At 46.4% G+C, this 8,725-nt stretch overlaps 1 long non-coding RNA gene and 1 pseudogene across 1 annotated transcript; both read left to right on the forward strand.

The window, feature by feature from the left end:
- The first annotated feature begins 1,582 nt into the window (after positions 1–1,582).
- On the forward strand, positions 1,583–2,286 carry LOC149367873 (uncharacterized). Its single transcript, XR_016285194.1, has 2 exons — positions 1,583–2,104; positions 2,164–2,286. It is a non-coding gene; the product is annotated as an uncharacterized LOC149367873 (long non-coding RNA).
- A 1,386-nt stretch (positions 2,287–3,672) lies between these two features.
- LOC149367874 (uncharacterized) lies at positions 3,673–4,723 on the forward strand (annotated as a pseudogene).
- The last annotated feature ends 4,002 nt before the right edge of the window (positions 4,724–8,725 follow it).

Here is an 8,725-nt window from a genome sequence, read left to right on the forward strand (position 1 = left end):
TTGAGTAAAGAGCTATCCATTGCCGCAAAGAAAATATGGTCGATAAAATTCAGTAGACTGACCCTTTAAGTATCCTCTGTACATTTTGCAATTCCATCACATTGAAATGAATGTTTTACAATCATTCCTCGTCTTTGCACTGCGTTTGGACCGCAGGGGCCTCAGAGGGAGAGGTGGGCTGCGGTTAACTTGGCTCCCCAATGAGCACGCACGAATGCACTGCTGAACCTGAACTGGGAACATCTGTTGGTTTCTGCTCTTTTTTACCAATAAATATGTGCGAAGCTCGACGGCTCAACGATCGAGCTCATAGATTTTTATGCGGAGCATTAATGCAACCAAGGCGCGCTGATCAAAAATTTTAAACCTCATACCGAGCCAGCTCTGCTTGTTTCTGCTCTTTTTACCACTAAAGCCTCTAAGCCTGCCTTAAATGTCTTAGTTCGTGCATTCAGTTGTGGCTGGTAAGCGAATGTGCGATGCTCGAAAAGTTCGACGACTGAGCTAATTGATCTTTATGAGGAGCATTGGAACGTAGGCGCTCGCCAAAAAAATTGGCCCCACTTCTGCGATGTGCTCCTTACGCTACCCCATTCTGGCGCTATTTCTGGCTGTTATGTAAAATGTCAGTCAATGTAATTGTTCTTACTACAAAAGCCAGATAAACACGATAGCACGAAAAGACGAAAATGTCAACAAAATACGAAATGATGTGAAAGAAAACGCATGCGGACAAACTGTCTAAATCCCCCGCCATGGCTATCATCATCATCATCATATTCTAGCGTGTCACGTGGTGTGCTTGGCGCCCTTCTTAGTGATTTGGAAGCGTGGCGGCGTGGTTGCTTTTTTTTACTGTTCCGTGATTATCCATCTCGCTGTGACAATGACCAACATTTTGGTTGAGTGGGTGTCGGAAAAAAATGGGACGTATATCCCGTTAGAAGTATAGTCGAAGCGTCGATAGGCTATAGGCTGCTAAGCGACGAACACGCGCTGGAGGAACTGAGGGGCACCGTCGTCAATGTGCACTGGTCGAGGGAACAGGAGCCAGCGCCGGCCTTCCTGCTGGATGTCGGTACGTAAACTCTTTTCTGATTTGTCATCCCAGTTTGTGCGAATTCGTAGATTTTAGGCGTCTGAACGGTTGTTTTGTGCGCGGGTTCCGCACGTTTGGAAACATGGCCGTAGTGCTTTTTGTTATGGGAGCGGGTAGGATGTTGCTGCGCATGAATTTGTGCGTCGCGGATGGCTATCAGGCAAGGAAAACGTACTGGAGCGCAAGCGCGCACGCCTTGCAGCGAGTTCCGGGTCACAGGATTCGGTACCGCAAGTGGCCGAGGGAGCTGAATCGGAGCAGTGCAGTGTAAGAAATTTGAGTGGCATCTTTCATTTTAGCAAAACTTGTAGATGGGCTAGATGGGCCGCGTGCCCTTGTCTTTCTCGGCCTTCCCGTGTGTGTGTTTGTCTGCGCCATTGTATCTTTCATTTTGGTTTTGTGATGCGTGCATGTAGTCCACAGAAAAAAAAAAGAGCTGCGTTTTTAATTTTTTTTAGGCAGACTTCATTGGCAATTAATTAAGTGAACTTCTCCAAGTTCTGCTTTCAAAATGCTGGCATGTTAGTGCCTGTAAGGCCAGTGAGACATATGCACTACTTGCACCAAAAATCTAGCTGGAAGCCTTCAAAAATGAAGTGTCAGAAAATGGTAGCGCGTCATAAAAAGCTAGCTCTTCTAAGCAAAAGTAACTTCTTGACAGAAAATTTTAATCAGATGGTGGGCCAGTCGGGCCCACTGGCCACTATGGGCTGTAATTGTGCTTTCGGGAGTAGCGTGGTTGCACGCTTGTACTGTCTGGTGCACGTTGTGCGATTTTTCAAGACTTCCTTCTTTGTGCAGTACTGGGCGCCATGTTCGCCGTTGTGCGTTTTCTTAGTGACCGCGACAATCGCCTGCACGTGATTTCTGTGCATGACATTGAGGACTTCGCACCAAAAAACAATAGTGACTACGACAACCGCGCCATATATTCTGCTTACTGGCGGGACCCAGTTGACGACACAAACAGCGGACTGCACAACACTCAAGTTTTGTTGCTGGCAGGTATGTGTCAGCACTCTCTAATGTTATAGTGCCAATCCATAAATTCTCATTTCTTACAGAGAGTGAAAACTACGCCCACGACAAAATGCGGGCAGAGAGGGTAATAATCCCAAAGATGCGCGATTCATTGCAAGAAGGAACAGATGATGATGAGGAGTCGCAAGCAAAAAAAAAAGGACTGATTGAAAGGTTGCCACAACTATCTGTTTTCCTTTTATGGCAACTTTCGGGATTGCCGCATTCAAATTGTTTTCCGTGCTTTCCTATTCTTTCAGAGACAAAAGAACAACAAAGGCGACACGAAGAAAGTTCTTTATTTATGTGGAGATTTAAAAAAAAATCTTGAAGTCGCGCACAAAAAAGCACAGTCTCTGCAGAAACCTGGAGCTCAGGTAAGGGTGGCTGTGTTTCTTTAGAACTTAGCGCTTTGGATTACAAAAAAAAATACTGACATCAAAACCTCTCCTAAACATTACATAATGCAGTTTCATCTATTCATCTTTGAGCTCATCATCAGACAGTGATGACCTATGTGCCAAGAGCGAGCTAATAAAAATGAAAAAGCAGAAAAAAGCCTGGAAAGGACGTGCCCAGGAGCTGCAAGAAGGCGAGCTCGGAAAACAAAGAGATTACTGGAAATCTCGCACCCAGGAACTACAAGAAGACAACGTGTTTTTGAACGCATAAGTTGCAGGCTTGCAAAGATGCCTGGAAAGCAATATTTGTGCGCGTAAGAATGCTTTTTGCTTTGCACTAATATCTTTGCTGACCCTGCGCGTAAGATGTTTCAACATGACAGCTCATGCGCTTACATACAGCAGCTCTCGCTGCTGTAATATGCGATGCCCGGCACACTTTTATGTCAAGTGCGTAAAGGAACATACTGGCTATTATGGATGCGATCGCTGCACTCAGAAAGGTGAAAGGATTGAGCGGAGACAAACATTTCCAGTGTGTGCTGCTTTTGTAAGCCGCACAGATGACTTTTTCCGCAGAATGGCTGAAGCAGGCCATCACACCACGCCACAAGTCCGCTGCTTGAGCTACGTGTGAACATGATCAAACACTTTCCGTTGCACTACATGCACACGGTGTGTTTGGGAGTCGTCCGGAAGTTGCTGCAGACTTAGGTGTCTGGACCGCTACCTTATCGCCTCAGTGCACAGCAGCGTAGCATTCCGAGTGCAAAACTTGAGGAAACTAGCCTGCCTGACTAGCCTGAAATTTGCTCGCCAGCCTAAAACCCTGGATGAACTGGATCGATGGAAGGTAGTGGAATTTCGGTCCTTTCTTCTTTACACTGGTCCTGTACTGTTAAGGGATTAGCCAAAAAGATGACCGCTACAAGCACTCTCTATGTCTGCATGTGGCTGTTCGAATTCTCCTCAGTGCCAACCTTTGCACAGAAATGAACAGGTTTGCTTCAGACTTGCTGCAATATTTTGCACAACAATCTGGAAAGCTATATGGACCAAAGTTTCTGGTGTACAATGTACCCATCATGTGCCACATTGCTGATGATTGTCTAATTTATGGATGCTGGACAATGTCAGTGCCTTTCCATTTGAAAACTGCGCAGCAACAGAAAGCCTCTCGAACAGGTGAGGCAGAGGCTATCAGAGTTCTCCCTGAGCAACATGGGTAAGAGGGCGATTACTAGTCATGTTGAGAGTAAGAAACATCAAGCTGTTATGAAATCTCTGCAAAGCGTTTCCCAGACCCGAGTCGTCTCATTTTTCGAGACTGCGACAAATGCGGGCTCGCCTTCCGTGGCAGCAGCTGACATCTCGTTTGGAGGTAGCTCTAGTGATGATAGCGCTGCAGCGATGCTTCCAACTGCCGCCACAGAAGCACTGAGCCCTTCTCTGCAGACGTTAGTGGGTAGCTTTCAATTGAAGAACGAAGTTGCAAAGGCCGAGATCATGTGGTGCTTGAACACGGCAATGACCGATGGATCTTTTAGATCAGCGGCAGCCTCTGCCTCGCTCTTTCCTTTGCTGTTCCTCACGTGAGATCGCCACCAAAATGCAGCTTGGAAAAGACAAAGTGGAATACACCATTTGTCATGGTATTGGTCCATACTTTCAAGAGAAGTTGCTGTCAAGCCTGTCTAGCGTGCCTTATGTGGTGGTTGCGTGTGATGAGTCGCTCAACAAAGTCACTCAGAAAGAACAGATGGATGTACTGATCAGGTACTGGGACCAAACTGATGCCACCATGAAAACGCGCTACCCAACTTAGTGTTTTTGGGGCACACCTGCACAGAAGATTTGGCTGTTGCTTTTAGGAAAGCCACAGAAGGCACTAACCAAATGAAGATACTACAAGTGTCAATGGACGGGCCTAACGCCAACTTGAAGTTGGTCCTGGACATTGGAAGCTGTGGACTCCACGTTGTCAATGGTGCATTTAAAATTGGCCACTCTGTGGGATCTGGTAGCATTTCTTCGTGGGACCTATAATCCGTTCAAGTGTGTGCCAGCACATCGCGCAGACTACATTCACTACACGAGGTGTATTGTGTTCCCGTTGAAGTTCTGCCCAGTAAGATGACTCGAGAGCGCTTGATGTTATTCCAAACTTGATGAAATATGCGGAATGCTCAAAGGAAGCAAAAAAGACTCCAGCATGTGCTAGCTTCAGCACTGTTGAAAAGGCAGTAGGTGACAGGATGCTGCCTGTGAAATACCCGCCGCAGTGGCTCAGTGATTACGGTGTTCGGCTGCTAACCCAAAAGACGTGGGTTCGATCCTGACCACGGCGGTCGAATTTTGATGGAGGGGAAATTCTAGAGGCCCGGGTACTGTGCGATGTCAGTGCACGTTAAAGAACCCCAGGTGGTTGAAATTTCCGACGTCCCTCATAGCCTGAGTTGCTTTGGGACGTTAAACCCTAATAAACCAAACCAAGCTGCCTGTGAAATTGGCTTTTATGCTGTCAATTGCTGAGGAACTCTAGCCATTTCTGGCTGAATTTCAGACAGACAAGCTCATGCTGTCCTTCATTGCTCCTGCTCTAGATCGCCTGTTACGGTCATTGCTTGCTAGAATTGTCTGGAAAGGCAGCATCCTGTCACCTACTGCCAAGCTACTTAGGATTGACTTAGGGAACCCAGATTACTGACTGTGCTCAGCTTCAAAAAAGGCTGTATTTCCTTCGTGAATAGGTGTTCACAAAAGGTGATACAAGTGGTGCAATACAAGCTGACTGGAGGTGCAAGCTGATTGGACCCTACTAGTGCATTGTCCCCAGAGATTGCTACTAAAAAACTGTGCATTGACTGAAGGTACTAACGGATGACCAGTGTTGGCAGTGTTGGCAGCATGGACAGCATAACGAGCATGCTTTCTGTCCTGACTCTGTTTCCGACTGAAATAACGCAGACACCAAGACCTTTCTCGCACCAGTGAACACGGCGAACCACACAACGACACTAGGATTAGAACACTTCCACAAGTGCAAGTGTGTGATGTGCACACGGAATCGTCGAGGGATTTTTTAACGTGATGCTTCGACAGCGGAGTGCTGTGCATGTGCACGTGCGAATGGTGTGTGCGAGGCGGGCACAAGAAGCGGAGGGCCGACGTGTCGGAAAACTGAGGTGTGAAGGAAGACACTGCAGCGGTAGTCTGGTCATTCGAGCATGGAGGTCGCAGCCGTCGGATGTTGGGTCCGTCCTGCCAGAGACTTCACTTGGATCACCGACGCAGGCCTACTGTGTCCCTTTCAAGTTGGAAAGTGGCAGCCGATGGATTGAGGGTCCGTGCTGCCGGGGCTTCCCTGGGTGGGCTGCATAAGCCTACGGTGTTTCGGGACGCCGTCGACGGGACTTGGCTATGCTTTTCCTGCTGCTGCCAAGTTCCTGGGTCGGCTGATGACTCCAGCGGCGTCTTCCTGTGTTCCACCTCACTTCCTGGCTCTCTACCACAGCTTCCTTCGACGCAACGCCAGCGACGCATCTCAAGTCATCAACCCGTGTCCTTGCTGGCTGCAAGGCATTCCTGCTTCACCTGGGATGCTCTGTATCTGGTGAACTCTTTCCTTTTATCTGTAGTATTGTATGCATATTGAGTGTGTTTTTCTTGGTGTTTTCGTTTTTTTTATTGGCTCCTTTCATTTAAAGTATAAGCATGGCTTCATTTTGTTTTGTTTGTTTCCTTGTACGAACCTGCACGCGAAAGCGTTCCCCTTCGGCAGTCGGGGACACATCACCCAAATCGCGACAAAGTGCAAGGTGGCAGGTGCAGGCCTTTACTTTAGCAGATTGAAAACAACTGCATTGTTCATTTGGTTTAAATCGCAATAAAATTGCACGTTGCATACAATTTTTGTGCATTTTTTATGTTGCGTGTTGCTCGCGATTGCATAAAAGAAAGCAAAAATGAAAGCATGGGCTTTCAAACGAGGCTAAATAGGCACTGATGGAGCGTGTAGTTCGCCAGTAGCAGGCGGCTGATACAGTGTGACTTCAGATTCAGACATCAGTTTAAAGGTCTTTGGCGCGTATTGGATTTGACATGAAGTAAGCTTACAGGTGTATATCTATTTGTATTTCACAATTTGAGCCAGCAGTTGTCAATTGTTTGTAGTCTGAACAAAAAATTTTTTTCATTATTTATTTCAGGGCGAAAAAGCAAGTTTAAGGCCCAGGTGCTAAATGAAGAGGATGCCAATGGTGACTGTATTGCTGTGAGCTGCTGAGAAGGACCAGAAGAAGAGGAGGTCACTTGCATTGTCTGTAACAAAGTTAAACTGCTCACAGCATGGCGTAAATGCTGTGAAGTGGCATGTTTCTAATAAGTACCATGTTTAAGCTTGCAAGCAACACAGGAATGAGCTGGGAGATTTGAAGAAGCCTGCTGCTGCACAAGCTCTGTTGACATCACGCTTTCTCGCAAGACCGGATATATCTGAAGCAGATCGTGTCACATTGGTGCAGACTTTCTTTGTTCTAGGTGTGGCTGTTTCTGGGATACCATATATTCATGGGGGGACACTGCAACGTCGCTCTTCCCTCTAATGTTTCCAGATTCAAAGGTTGCAAAGGAATTTCAATGTGGCAGAAAGAAAGTCTCATATATAGCGTCAGATGGCCTTGGGTCATATTTTAAAAGAGCAGTTGTTGATGAACTTAACAAGGCAAGAACAATGGTGCCGACATCTGTACACTGTAGTTAGGTACTTTTCCGGAGTTTGCAAGCAGGTTGTGGTGAAGCACTTGCATTCATTTCCCTTAGGGAGTACAACCTCAGATGTTTTACTTGCAAACGTGAAGGAAGGCATCCAAGACCTTCCTCAAAGGAATAAGTTGAGCTTCTTCAGTGATGGCCCTAACGTTAAGAAGAGTTTGAAAAGAAAGCTTAAGTTCAGAACAGTTTTGCAAAAGGAATTGAAGCGTTTGGCAGCGATGTGGAATCAACTTTGTTAGATGTGTAATACTACCTGAAAAACCCTGCTGTCCAAAGTGCTGTACTCAAAACAGACCAAAAGCGTCTTGGTCTGCCAGAAAGCATCTTCCCTCGTCATGTAAATTCACGTGGGCTAACCCTAGGTCCTGCCGTTGAGTGCTTTATTGAGCAGTATCTGGCACTTAAGTCCACGCTATTATATGTGCAGCAAACGGCTCACTTGTCTGGAACAATGTACAAGTGCCTCCGACAAAGTCTCAGCAGGACAGACCTCTTCCCAAAGGCAGTTTTTCTGAGCAATGTCGCAGATCTTTTTGTCGGATTCTTGAAACTTCTCTAGCGCTCTGAACCTCTACTCCACATTCTGTACAAAGAAATGGTAGGTACAGCTGACTAAGAAAGTTCTCAGCCGTTTCGTGTGGAGTGATGTGTACTGTGACCTGACAGGGGAAGAGCTGAAATCTCTTGACATTGAATGTCCAGGAAACTGGAAGGAAATTGTTGAGATAGGTGTGGACACAGAGGGCTCCATCATGAACTGGTCAACAGAAAAAAAGAAAAAATTTAGGCTGGGAGCACGTAATTTCTTTATTAAGTCTGCGGGTTACCTACTTTCAAGGTTGCTCTTTGACAATGGTGTGTTAAAAGATCTCGGGTGTCTTGACCTAAGCAGTGCAGAAGAAGAAAGCTCAGCTGTGGCGTTTCGAAACTTCCAGACGTCTCAGCTCTGATGAATGAATTTGCACTGATTTCATCTGAAGCTTGTAAAAGCCCTGCTTTCTCTTTCACATGGCAAAGCCGATGTGGAGAGGCATTTCAGCAAAAATCGCCGGATCCTACAGAAGTGCAGTAAGCTGTCTATAGGAAGCATGAACGGATTGCCATACAGTCATATGTGAAAAGGTATGACAAGAACATCTCTACCATTCCAGAGAAACGCGACACGCTGAGTGCTGTGAAACAGTCATATAAACGCTACCAAGAAAGACTGACTCGACTGACTCCTGAGTGTGAGTCAGCTGCCAAAAAAAGCAAACATCATCTGCGTTTAGCTGCGGTTTGAAGCTTCTCTCCATATTTGGCCGCTACGCGATACGAGGGCTGCATATGCTCGGCACTATTTCATTCCTTTCTTGGCTCGCAAGTGACTAATAATGCCTCGAGTGCCGGAGGAAGAACGAAGGCGTATAATAGATTTATCTTTAAGAGAATA

The sequence above is a fragment of the Amblyomma mixtum genome, chromosome 1 (assembly GCF_055824585.1).
Source record: "Amblyomma mixtum isolate Tamu chromosome 1, ASM5582458v1, whole genome shotgun sequence".
NCBI classification, from domain to species: domain Eukaryota; kingdom Metazoa; phylum Arthropoda; class Arachnida; order Ixodida; family Ixodidae; genus Amblyomma; species Amblyomma mixtum.